The sequence below is a fragment of the Eubalaena glacialis genome, chromosome 7 (genome assembly GCF_028564815.1).
Source record: "Eubalaena glacialis isolate mEubGla1 chromosome 7, mEubGla1.1.hap2.+ XY, whole genome shotgun sequence".
In the NCBI taxonomy this organism is placed as follows: Eukaryota; Metazoa; Chordata; class Mammalia; order Artiodactyla; family Balaenidae; genus Eubalaena; species Eubalaena glacialis.
The window spans coordinates 8,549,024-8,561,617 of NC_083722.1; the positions used below are offsets into that span (position 1 = coordinate 8,549,024).

Below are 12,594 nucleotides of genomic sequence, written 5' to 3' on the forward strand. Positions count from 1 at the left end.
ACTCCCCCACTATCAGCCTCCTCCACCAGAGAGCTACATTTGTTACTGCTGATGAACCTACACTGACACATCATTATCATCCAAAGACCAAAGTTTGCATTAGGGTTCACCTTTGGTGTTGTATATTCTATGGGTTTGAACAACTGTATAATGACGTGAATGTATAATGTCTAATGACAATGGAAGTGTGGGTTGTCTTTCCTCATTGCTCTCTCTTGTTTATTACCTGAGATGAAAAGTTGAAAGGCCAGTATCCAGTTAAGCTGTATGGAGGGGCTGGTGCTTTCCTGAATGGAAGAACTAACTGGAAAAACTACCATTTTCCAGAGTTGGATCATCATTTCTGACTTTTAAGATGTGGCCACCAGCTCTGTTTTTGTGTGCTGTGGTAGTTCATGATTTCTGATGTTTTTTCTCGAACAAGTGGGTCCCTCCTTGGGAGTGAGTAGAATGTCTCCTGCCAACACTTAAGTCAGATCATGTTTTTCCCTTAGGCCAACTCTGCTTACAACTGTTCTTGAACTATTCAGTTATTGCTATAAAGCACTATTCACACATTTTAAAGGGTAATCACTGAGCATTTGCATTTTTTAAGTTATCAGGACCACTTTTCTTAGTTATCTGCACTGTCTGCTATTAGGGCATATTCTCATTGCAGAGATGAAACCAAGCATGAGATAGGGTAGTGACTGGCTCAGAGGTTAAGGTGAATTTTGGTTCAAGGTGAGAATTCACAGGCTTTGGTTCATTGAGCCATGTTTCCCATGCTTACATATCTGTGAAACAGCAGCTATGAGGTGAAACTCTGAGAAATATTCTCAGTAAAGTTGAAGATTTTAAAAGAACCAATCTCCCCCTTCCCCCTCTTCTTCTGATATAGCATCTGTTACACTCCTAGTAGCATCTGTCACCTATCTTCCTTGGCTTGAATACCTTGTGACGGGGTGCTCGCTGTCTCACAAGCAACTCATCTCAGATCCAAGTATCTCTTCTTGACAAAAGGTGTTCCTTCTTTAGGTAGAACCCTGTGTCCCTGAGAGTCTGCTTCTTGGTCCTTGAAACTTGGCCAGCATTTTGGGACAAAGAGTTTCAGAAATAATTTTTAAAAGGGAAACGGTTGCACGATCTAGCCTGAGTAGCTAGATCACTGCATTTGAAGTTCATGAGCTTTATTCGTATAATTGATAAATCAGGTTAGTTCTCTGTTTCTCAGGGTATCATCTCTTTTCTTTTTACCTCTGTCATTTTCTTCTATTTTCTGCCTGGTGTCTTCCTTCTCTTGTAGATGTTTCTATCGTTTTCTCTGTCTCTCAGGTTTATATTTCTCCCTGTGGTGTTTTTCTATTTTTCTCTTTTTGCTTCTCTTCCTTTTCCCCTATTTGCCTTTTCTGTCAATTTTAATGAATATTTATTAGATATCTATTTCAGACTAAGGAGTGTGCTAAGTGCATAAGGAAATATAGGGAAAGCCTTTGCCTTTTAAGAAAATAAGCTCTTCTGTAGAATCGGGTATCTCTCCTTTAATTAATCACAATAAGAAACAGTTATTTTTCCTGGCTTTGTCTTTTGTTCCTCATAGTTAACTGGAAAAAAAGGCAAATTGAACATGTTCTATTTCTTATTGGAAGGAACAAAAAGATAATCTAAGTGGGTTTATTTTTTGTACCTTTATGTGACACTAAATTAATTTTTTCACTTTTTACATCAATGGGACTTGGTTGAAAAACATGTTTTTTCTTCATCCCTGCATTACTCCCTTTCCTTTGACATGAGAAAAATGTTAGGAATAAGGCTCAAGTGCTCTAGAGACCCTATTGGTTTCTCTATGTTATCAGTAAGCAATGGCATATGGTTGGCTTATATTCAACACCAGTTGGTTTTTCACAGAGTGAATTGTATGAATCCAGTAGTCCTCAACTTGAGCCTGCAGCAGAATCACCTAGAAGGCCGGTTAAAGCACCCATTTCTGGGTCCTACACACCAGAGTTTCTGATTCAGCAAGTCTGGGGTGGGGTCTGAGAATCTGTTTCTCTAACAAGTTCTGGAGTGATGCTACAGGTCTGGGGACTGCATTTTGAGACCCACTGTATTCAACTGAACTTCGAATAGTAAAGAGACAGTTTTGGCAGTAGGGGATTGGTGGCAGGTCTATTCACCTATGCTCATTTTTAGGGTTCAGAACAGTGAAACTTAAAATAAACCTTTAAATAAAAATATTATTTAATACACTGTTCTTATATAAATGTTTTTCTATGAGTGAAGAAAAGGATTCTTCTCCAGAGTCTCAGAACTTCAGCCTGGCACAGATCCAAAGGGCAGGAGGAGGCTTCCTCGGATGCTACTCAGTGTTTGCACACTTCTCTCCAACTGTGCCATGCACTGCTAGCCAGTTTTAGGTCAACTCTGCGATACTGTTTTTCTAAGCAAAGGAGCAAAAACATGAGCATGATTCAGGTTGTAAAATGTTGGTTTTAAGGACCTCCTGCTCTCATTGTTTTGGTAATTTAAAGAAATCTAATCTCCGTAAACTACCCTGCTGTGACTTTCCCTGATATCATGTTTGTTTGAGTTTTGGATTCAACAGTAAGATCACGATTTAAAAGAAAAAAAAAACAGCAACCTTAAAAGTCAGGTTTCTTCTAGACCCAGGCTGTAGACAGGCCAGCTGTTGTGGGCGTGGACATCCGTCCCTGTACACGTGTGTGTGTGGCGTTTGCACATCCTTGCAAAGGGCAGGTGTGCGGGGGAGGAGTGGAGAGCTCTGGCACTACCCAACTCACGAAACATACAAATACTTTATCGTTTAACATCCCTGAGGATCAGGACGATGGCTGGGCTCGGTGACACAGGAAAGAATTTTAGAATTTAAAATTTCCTGCAGATCATAGTTAAATGTTATTTAATAAATTTAAACTTCCAAGAAAACATTTCTATTAACTTGCTGACTTCCTGTCCATCCCAGTAATAGCAAACTTACCGCAGTGGTTCTCAAATGAGAACCTTTTTGATTTTCTGAGACAAACTGTAAGTTGTTACACTACTTCCCATCTGAACCATAAAAAAATTCATTGTGAGTATTGAGAATATTTCACTTACAAATGTTATACTATCTTTTTTTTTTAATGTATTCAGCAGACTTACCTTCAGACCCCAGTTTAGTGGTGCAGAGAACACTTCATTTCAATTCATTTAGTCTTGTCTGTAGGTACGTTGGTAGAACTGGAGAGATTCTGACACATACACTTGCCTGGGAGAGAGGAGATTTAAAATGTTACAACCAAAGAACAGCAGGATGGGATGTCCGAACTCTATTCCAAAGTACCTTTGTAATTTTCTCAAGATGCGAATACCACAGCAGATCACTTCGCCCATTGTCTTCTTTGGTCTTTCAAAGAACCTCAGTTTCTGGGACAAGGACAGAGACCCTGGAGACAATCTAACTAATCAGGAAGGTAATTCCTTGTTCCAGAACCAGGCTATCCCAGAATAAAGTGAGTCTTGTTCTCTTTGATGACTATTCGTAATCTGTGCATTGAATCATGAATAAATATCTGAACTTACCAAATTCTGAGCATCTCAGATCTGATTTCAAAAATTACGAATGCACAGAGCTTACTCTGAAATATTCTGGTATAACATATGAGGTAAGGCTCAGGCATCAGGATCTTTTAAAAGTTGATTCTAGTGGTTTGGGAACCACTCTGGTATGAGAACACAGAGGGGAAAGCCACTGATTTTCCAGGGGGCAGGAGAAAACAAGGTCTGGGAAGACTTCACAGAGAAGGTGGCATTTAAGCTGGGCTTAGAAGCATGAATATGATTTCGACAAATGCATGAGGCTTTTCTAGGTAGAGGGGAAACCACAGTAGGTCCTGGGAGGTGTAAGAATTCACGGCATGTTTGGGGAAGCAGGGCAGCATGCAGTAATCACATGGGGCTACATCAGAGGATGTATGGGGACCGAGTAGGAAAGAAGGGAGGGTGGGAAAAGTAGACTGGGGGCCAAGGACACACTCTCTTTAGCGTTATGTAAGAAATCTGAATTTTGGTGCAGGTAGTGGACAATCATCAACAATTTTTATTTTAAGGAATGCTTTTTAAAATTACTTAATTAATTCTTTTTTAAGGAATGATTTTTTAAAAAAGAATCTGTATTCTAGAAATGTAATTTGTGAAATAGCATGGAAGAAAAAGTGTAGTAAAAAGAAATGGAAAACAGAGTCTTCATTAGTGAGGCTATCCAATAGACCAGATAAGAAATAGTCATATGGGTCTGATTTTAAAAAGTGGCAGCGAGAATGAGCAATGGATTTGAGACACACTTGCAGGAAGAGTTCACGTGCCTAAGTAAGAAGGAAGAAATGAAGATGGTGTCCATTTTCCTGACACAGTGGATGAAGTAGGAGGTAATACTTTTGACCAAGCTAAGAAATAAGACGAGGAATCCAGTTGGTAACTGTTGAGTTGGAGATGCCAGGGTAAGGATGCCCAGTAGTAAGGTACCAGTGGGGCTGAGTTTCAGGCAAGAAATCTAGGGTGGAGACACAGGTCTGGAAGTACTCAGTGACTATGTGACATCATAGCAGGGGTCCCAGGAGAGTCTGGAGTGAGGGATGAGAAACTGACAGTGGTGAGACCCTGGAACTGCCAGTCTTTAAAGGGTAGGCAGAGGGAGAGGAACTAATATAGAGATGGAGGAGGAAAGAGTTATCGGAGAAGAAGGGGGAAAAAACCAAAATAACTTCAAAAATGGACAACTAAGGGAGTCAAGGGAGAAAAGTTGCAGAAAGAAGGAAGGGATCAACAAGAAAAGTGACTTGATCTCCTTAACGGGTCATTGAAGAATCTGCAAGAACAGTCTAGCTCTAGCTCAGCTAAGGAAGTGATTTGGCTTCCAGTGTTGCAGGATGGGTGAGATTTAAGTGAGTAGGGAAATGAATGGGACTTTCCAATGGGAAAGACAGTCAAGGTGTAGAATTGGAAGGAGTCGGGTCCCAGAGGAGGGGGTAGAGGAATGGAGATGGCTACAGGCGGATGATTATACCTATTTAAATGTGCAGGGACTTCCCTGGTGGTGCAGTGGTTAAGAATCCGCCTGCCAATGCAGGGGACATGGGTTCGTGCCCTGGTCCGGAACGATCCCACATGCCGCGGAGCAACTAAGCCAGTGCACCACAGCTACTGAGCCTGTGCTCTAGAGCCCACAAGCCACAACTATGGAGCCCGAGTGCCACAACTACTGAAGCCTGAGGGCCTCGGGCCTGTGCTCCACAACAAAGCGAAGCCACCGCAATGAGAAGCCTGCGCATAGCAACGAAGAGTAGCCCCCTCCCACCATAACTAGAGAAAGCCCGCGCATAGCAACGAAGACCCAATGCAGCCAAAAATAAAAATAAAATAAAATTTATTTAAAAAATGTGCATAGGACGAGAAAGGAGATTAAAATACACAAAATGAATGATGGCAGCAATGTTAAGGAACTGGCTGGGTTATGGGAGATATTTTCTCTTTCTTAATTTTTCTATGTTGCTGTTTTACATATTTTTGCAGTTCTTTTACCTCACTTTTATATTGGAAGATGAACTTTATTTTTAAGAGCCATTTGAAGGAACAGCCTTAGAAAAGAGTAGACACCTCTTCTAAGATAGGAAGAAAGATGGTAAGAATATCTGTAGCTATAGATGACTTGGGAAGCAGAGGGAAGGGAATTTAGGAAGTTCATCCCAGATGGTCTTTGTGATGCTTGTCCTGCTTTCTAAGTGGAATTAATGAGTCTTCCCCTACTCTCCCTTTGCCCTATACATCTATGCATTAATTCACCTACATGGTTTGACTGCCCTTACTTGTTTTCCTGTCTGTTTATCTCCCTCTACCCAGCTATAAGCCCTCCAGGGTAGAGATCACAACTTATTTGTCTTTATGTTCCAAAAATTTAGCATAATTCCTGCCTCATAGCAGGTACCCAATGAATTCTTATTGAAAATCCTCCCTTTTCTTAAGAAAAGAACTTAGATCACCCTCTGAGAGTAAAGGGGGTAAGAAGAGGGTGAGAACTTAAGAAAAGAAGTTACGTTCAGAAACAACCGTGCTGGAGAAGGGCAAAGTGACTGGCGAAGGATCCATATAAGGATTCTTGGGTAAAAATCTGCTCTAGAGGAGACAGGGGTGTTTTATCACATTAGTCTAAGAGCAGCATTAGCAGCAATAAGGTAATGACGCAGGCACTACCTTGTAAGAGCAAAATCCAAGTTGAGGCTTTCAGAGACACTTGATAGTTACCAAGAAGTCTCCTAAGACTTCCTCTCATACGCTGGTGAGTGCAGAGCCCTGAAGTCAGGACATCCACAGCCCCCCTCATCCTAAGAGGCACTCTTCAGAGTGTCAAGGCACGTGATGCGTGTGCTGTGACCGCCCCCTCGCAGTCACTGGGCACAGGAACAATCAGAACGCCCCCTCTGCTGGGAGAAGGTCACAGTCCAAGAAGACAGGTAAACCAAAAGTTGGAAGCGCACACAGCTCTCAAGGATGCCAACTGGCTTTGCCGTGTCGGGTGATTTCTCACATTCCCTCGGCCAAGTCTCCTGTTTTGTAACAAATTCAGTCAAGGGTTTTACTGGAGTAGACAAGCATGAAATGAATTTTCCAGAGAAGTTTCCGAAGTGGGGGAAAGTTCATGGCTCGAAAGCACTGGTGGGTAATGAAACGAGACTGTGAACTTCTGTTTTTCTTTATAAAAAAGAAAAAAAGAGAGTTTTCCAGGTTTTAAAATCTGAATCTAAAACTTGTGCTGTGTCCTCAGCTCTCAGCCCATCTTATTCTCTAACCCTGGTGTTGCAAGCTTATTTTATGCTGCTTCAAAGCTGCCCAAGTGGGTGACCTGGTCCCACTGAGCACCAGGATATGCGGTGAAAGACACGCAGGCTAGCCTCCCTTTGCCAGGGACCTCTGCTTTGTGACTCCTCGGTCACAGCTACCCAAAAGGAATTCACTGAGGGCAAATGTATTGAAGGCGGCTTGCCTTAACCAGCTGGTAATCCCTCATTATAAGTCTTTATTAGACCGTTGTTTATTATTAGGAACTCGTCTTTCACTCACCTAAAACCAAATGCTAGTTTTAAGGATGAAGAAGCAAAACTAAAACCAATCTGGCCATCACTCTCTGCTTTGGGCATTACCTACTCAGCCCTTGTCTTTGATATACAATCAAATACAAATGAATGTTAGGCTCCCAGACTTAGGAGAAAAAAATAAAATAAAGTAGAAATACAGCTTTATAAAACAAACAAATGAAAATGCTTTGATTCATCCTAGGTCCACCACCCATCCAATCTGCTGGTTCTCAAACCTGGTTTCACTGTCTGACCTTGAGTAAGTTATTTAATAAGTTACTGGAACTCAACCTATTATAATAATACCTATTTGGAAGGGTTGTTGTGAGAATTAAGTAAAGTATAGAGCACGTAACCCTTGATAAATGTCTATTTCCGTTACCTTCAAACTCCCTCTTGGAATTACTCCTATATCTCTATTAAAATTGCCATATGATCCAGCAATCCCACTCCTGGGCATATATCCAGACAAAACTATAATTCCAAAAGATATATACACCTCTATGTTCATAGCAGCAGTATTTACAATAGCCAAGACATGGAAACAACCTAAATGTCCATTGACAGATGAACAGATAAAGATAATGTGCTGTATATATGTGTATATACACACACACATATACATACAGTGGAATATTACTCAGCCATAAAAAAGAATGAAATAATACAATTTGCAGCAACATGGATGGGCCTAGAGATGATCATACTAAGTGAAGTAAGTCAGAAAGAAAAAGACAAATACCATACTTATCTGTGGAATCTAAAATACGACACAAATGAACATATCTACAAAATAGAAACAGACTCACAGATTATAGAGAACAGACTTGTGGTTGCCAAGTGGGAGGGAGTGTGGGGAGGTAAGGATTGGGAGTTTGAGATTAGCAGATGCAAACTAGTTGTATAGGATGGATAAACAACAAGGTCCTACTGTTTAGCACAGGGAACTATATTCAATATCCTGTGATAAACCATAATGGAAAAGAATAGGAAAAAGAATATATATATGTATAACTGAATCACTTTGCTGTACAGGAGAAATTAACACAACATTGTAAATCAACTATACTTCAATAAAATAAAAATAAAATAAAATTACCATCATCAGAATGCAGATCTTTAATTTATTACATTTTACATCCTTATTGCAGAAATGGCATCATGATAAGACCTCGAGCTTACCTCCTTGCAACCCACCTTGCCTTATGCCATCAATCCTTTCCCTTCCTAAAACATCACTTCCTTCATGTCGCCCTTGCTTGAGGTTTTCTCCAGCTTCTTACTGCCTTCTCACCCTGCAGCCTGGAGTTTAAAACCCACAGCCGCTTCATGCCATTCATTTCCTATGACTATTCTAAATGTTTCCGTTTCAATCAGGGTACCCTTTAAAACTTTTTCCTAGGGATAGGGAAGTCTAACTTATTTTTTCTACCTATTTGTTTTGTTTTTGTGCATGTGTCTCTCTTCACACTTTCTCCTCAGTGCTCACATCTGTCTCTATCAAAATCCACTGCATCCAACAAGATTTAGCTGAAGTCCAGCTCAGTCCATAGAGTAATTCCTGCTTCTCCAGCCCACACCGACCCTCAGCCTCTTGCTGAACTCTGACCGCCCTGAGAGTCCTCATCACGGTCTCACGCTTTCCACAGCAGAGGCACACTGCAGAACATGGAAATCCCGAGTACACGCAGGTAAATACTGACCGTCATTTTCTTGATCGCACAGCCCAAGAGACCGAGCTCAAGTGGTTAAACTAACTCAGGAATGGCCCCTCTTCAGCAAACTCTGCCTTCCTTTCCTTGCCCTTCCTTCTTCCCTCTTTTGCTTCTTTTCTTCCAGTAAAAAAGTATTTTAGGGCTTCCCTGGTGGCGCAGTGGTTGAGAGTCTGCCTGCCAATGCAGGGGACACGAGTTCGAGCCCTGGTCTGGGAAGATCCCACATGCCACGGAGCAGCTGTGCCCGTGAGCCACAACTGCTGAGCCTGCGCATCTGGAGCCTGTGTTCCGCAACAAGAGAGGCCGCGATAGTGAGAGGCCCGCGCACCGCGATGAAGAGTGGCCCCCACTTGCTGCAACTAGAGAAAGCCCTCACACAGAAACTAAGACCCAACACAGCCATAAATAAAAATAAAAAAATAAAAAAAAAAGTATTTTATATTGACTCTTTTATCCTGATCTGCAACATCTTATATTTAATTTACCATTTTTTCCGTACGTTTTAGAGGTACTTCTTTGACATTTTCAAGAGTGTTAAATGTAATATCTTCACCTGACCTTCAGCTTTTCAGGCATTGTTTCAAGTCGGGATTTAGAATTGCTGAGTTGTATGTTTGAAGCAACACACCTGTTAGTTGAAAATTTGTTTTATTTTTTACTTTAGAATTATACACAAAATTTTTTTGATGATACAGTGTGTCACAAAACACAGATGGTTTAGCATCCATTTATATTATGAGCTCATAGCATTACATCAGTGTTTCATAGATACAAATTCATATCCCGAGGTATTGTTGCAATGAGTTCCATATCAGCATCTTTATTTTGTAATTCTTGAGAAGAAAAAGAGTTAGTATCACATAGTCTTGGGATCAATGTATTTGAAATAAAAATGTTAATTTTGTAGCATTTTTAGAATTCCAATGATTGAAAATCACGTACAAGCAACCCTAACCCTTCCACAGCATTGTTCACATTCTAAATTCAGATAAAATAAAATTCACAAAACAGACAGAAAATAGAAAAAATTAAATTTTGCTAGTGAAACTCTGATAGCTCTCATAACTTAATCTTTGATTTTTTGCCATCGTTAAGGGATATACTGTTGAAAAGCTAAGACTTAAAAGCTTAGGATCTCCCTCTAATCTATTAAAGTTCCATATTCTCTTTGAACAGAAGTTGCAAATGAAACATGTTCCTTACTCTAATGCTCAGATACTTTACCAAGGAGTAGACTGGCAAACAATCAAGGATAACCAAATGGCTTGAATAATCTAAAAACTGATTTATTCACTCAACAAATACTTATTGAATATCTATTGTGGACAGTCATTGTTCTAGACAGCAGTGATGCAGGTATGAATAAGACAGAGCAAGTCCTTACTCTTATGGAGCTCACATTCTTGTGGGAGATGAATGACAGCAAATAAGAAAACAAGCCTATAATTACAACCTGTAGTAAGGGCTTTAATGGGAATGAACTGGGTGTGCTGATGAGAGAGAGCACTTCCTTTGAACAGAGTCGTCAGGGAGGTTTGATCTAAGGAGCTAACAGTAACGTATAAACTGAGACAAATAAGAAGGTACCAGATAAGCAAAGGGATAGAGGGAGAGCATCTTGCCATATTGAAGGAGCAAGAATTCAGCCAACATGGCTGGGAGAGAGGAAGTGAGGGAGAAAAATGGTTTAAGGTGACAAGGAGTTAGGTAGGGGTCAAGTTAACTGGAGTCTTGCAAACTGGGGAACAGAGGTGCATTTTATTCTAAGTGCTTTTGGAAGGGAAATACCTGGTTGGTTTAAAGCATGGAAATGACATGCTCTGATTTATATTTTTAAAAAATCTCTCTGGTTGCTGTGTGGAAGTGGATTGTTCGTGGCGGAGAAGCGGAAGTAGGGAGACATTCAGAGGCAACTGCAGTCGTCAAAGTGACAATCATGGTTTGGATAAGCATGATAGCAATGAAGATAAGGTGAGGTGGATGGATTTGAGATCTATTTTGAAGATGAAGCTACCAGACTCACTGATGGATTAGAAAAAAAAAAAGAAAAATCAGGGCTTGAACTCCCGAGTGGGTAGTGAGGCCATTATCGAAGACTGGGAGGACTGGGAAGGAAGAGGACAGAGGGTAGGAGAAAGTTAACTATATTTGCCATTCCTCTTAGTGAGCCAAATGGAGGTAATGAATACAAAATTGGATATCCAAGTCTGGAGCTCAGAGGAGAGTTCAGGAATGAATGAGAACCTGGGAGTCATGGCATATCAATGACATCTCAAGCCTTAGGATAGGAAGGATTATTTCCCTAGAAAGACAATGTAGGTAGAGAAGAGGGCCTGGAACTCTGCCCTGGGGGCCCTCCAACATATTAGAGACTAAGCTGAAAAGGAGGCTTCATCAGAGAAGATACAAAGAACTGCCAGAGAGGTATGAGGAAAACCAGGTAAATACAGACTAAGAGACATGAGAGGTTCCAGTAGAGGAAGTGGTCAGCTGTGGTAAAAGATACTGAGGGACTGGGTCAGAGAAGGACCTTGAAAAGAGTCTTGGATTTGGCAACATGGAAGTTTTCCGGGATGTGGACAAGAATATCTTAGGAAAATCCGCAGGGGTGAGGAAGTAGATACAGAAACCATAGATGACTCTGTTGAGAATTTTGCTACAAAAGGGAGAAGAGAAAAAAGGCAGAACCTGGAAGGGGATGTGGGGTTAAAGGACGTTTTTGTTTGTTTGTATGTTTTGCTTCGTTTTGTTTTTTTTTTTTTTTTATTTGCTTTATTTATTTATTTTTAAATTTTATTTATTTATTTGTTTATTTATTTATTTATTTATGGCTGTGTTGGGTCTTCATTTCTGTGCGAGGGCTTTCTGTAGTTGCGGCAAGTGGGGGTCACTCTTCATCGTGGTGCGCGGGCCACTCACTCTCGCGGCCTCTCTTGTTGCGGAGCACAGGCTCCAGACGCGCAGGCTCAGTAATTGTGGCTCACGGGCCCAGTTGCTCCGTGGCATGTGGGATCTTCCCAGACCAGGGCTCGAACCCGTGTTCCCTGCATTGGCAGGCAGATTCTCAACCACTGCGCCACCAGGGAAGCCCCCTCGTTTTGTTTTAAGATGAGAGATAGACAAGTGATTAGTATTCCAGAGGGAATGATCTAGAAGGGCTGCAAGCCTGCTGATGCAGGAAGGAAGGTACTTACAGGAGTGAAGCCAGCCCTCAATGGCGGAGCTAATTATACTCCCCAAGTGAAAGCAGACACTACCACACCTAGGAAATGTTCAGGTCTCAAACATGTATTCTAAGACAAATCTTTTGCCTTCTGTAATAAAAATATAAAGTCTGAGTAAAAGGGTTGCAATTTGTTTTCTATAATTCCTAAAATCACAGAGCAGGGATATAAAGAAGCATCTTTAACACTCGTATTCATACCTATCTACCTTCTGTTTTTGTTTCTTCCACTTATTATTTGTAGCAGCTTTTAATCAGACAAGAATCCAAAACTTGCTAAAGTGTTTTCAAAGCTTCCTCCAGCTTAAAGGTGGAAACACATTCCCCAGACCCCAGACCCCCTGCCACCTTGGGAAACGTCAGAAAATAAAAGGACTTTATTTTCTCAAATGAAATGGCTCTAAGTTTAGAGAGTGATTAAATATGAACTTAGCTGAGGAAACAAACAGAAAAGAAAAAGTGAATAAAATGCAAGGCAGAAGGAGTACAGTTTTAGAAAAATTATTGAAAAACTTCTGATAAATTAATAGTGTACTCTTAAATCATG

General features: G+C 40.8%; 1 protein-coding gene across 3 annotated transcripts in view; it reads right to left on the bottom strand.

The window, feature by feature from the left end:
* The window catches only part of NEDD9 (neural precursor cell expressed, developmentally down-regulated 9), a 300,815-nt gene that overhangs the window by 238,837 nt on the left and 49,384 nt on the right, over positions 1 to 12,594 (bottom strand). For all 3 annotated transcript variants that reach the window (XM_061195717.1, XM_061195716.1, XM_061195715.1), the window contains exon 2: positions 3,142 to 3,247. The gene's annotated coding sequence lies outside the window, so the exon portion shown is untranslated. The remainder of the gene's footprint in view (positions 1 to 3,141; positions 3,248 to 12,594) is intronic.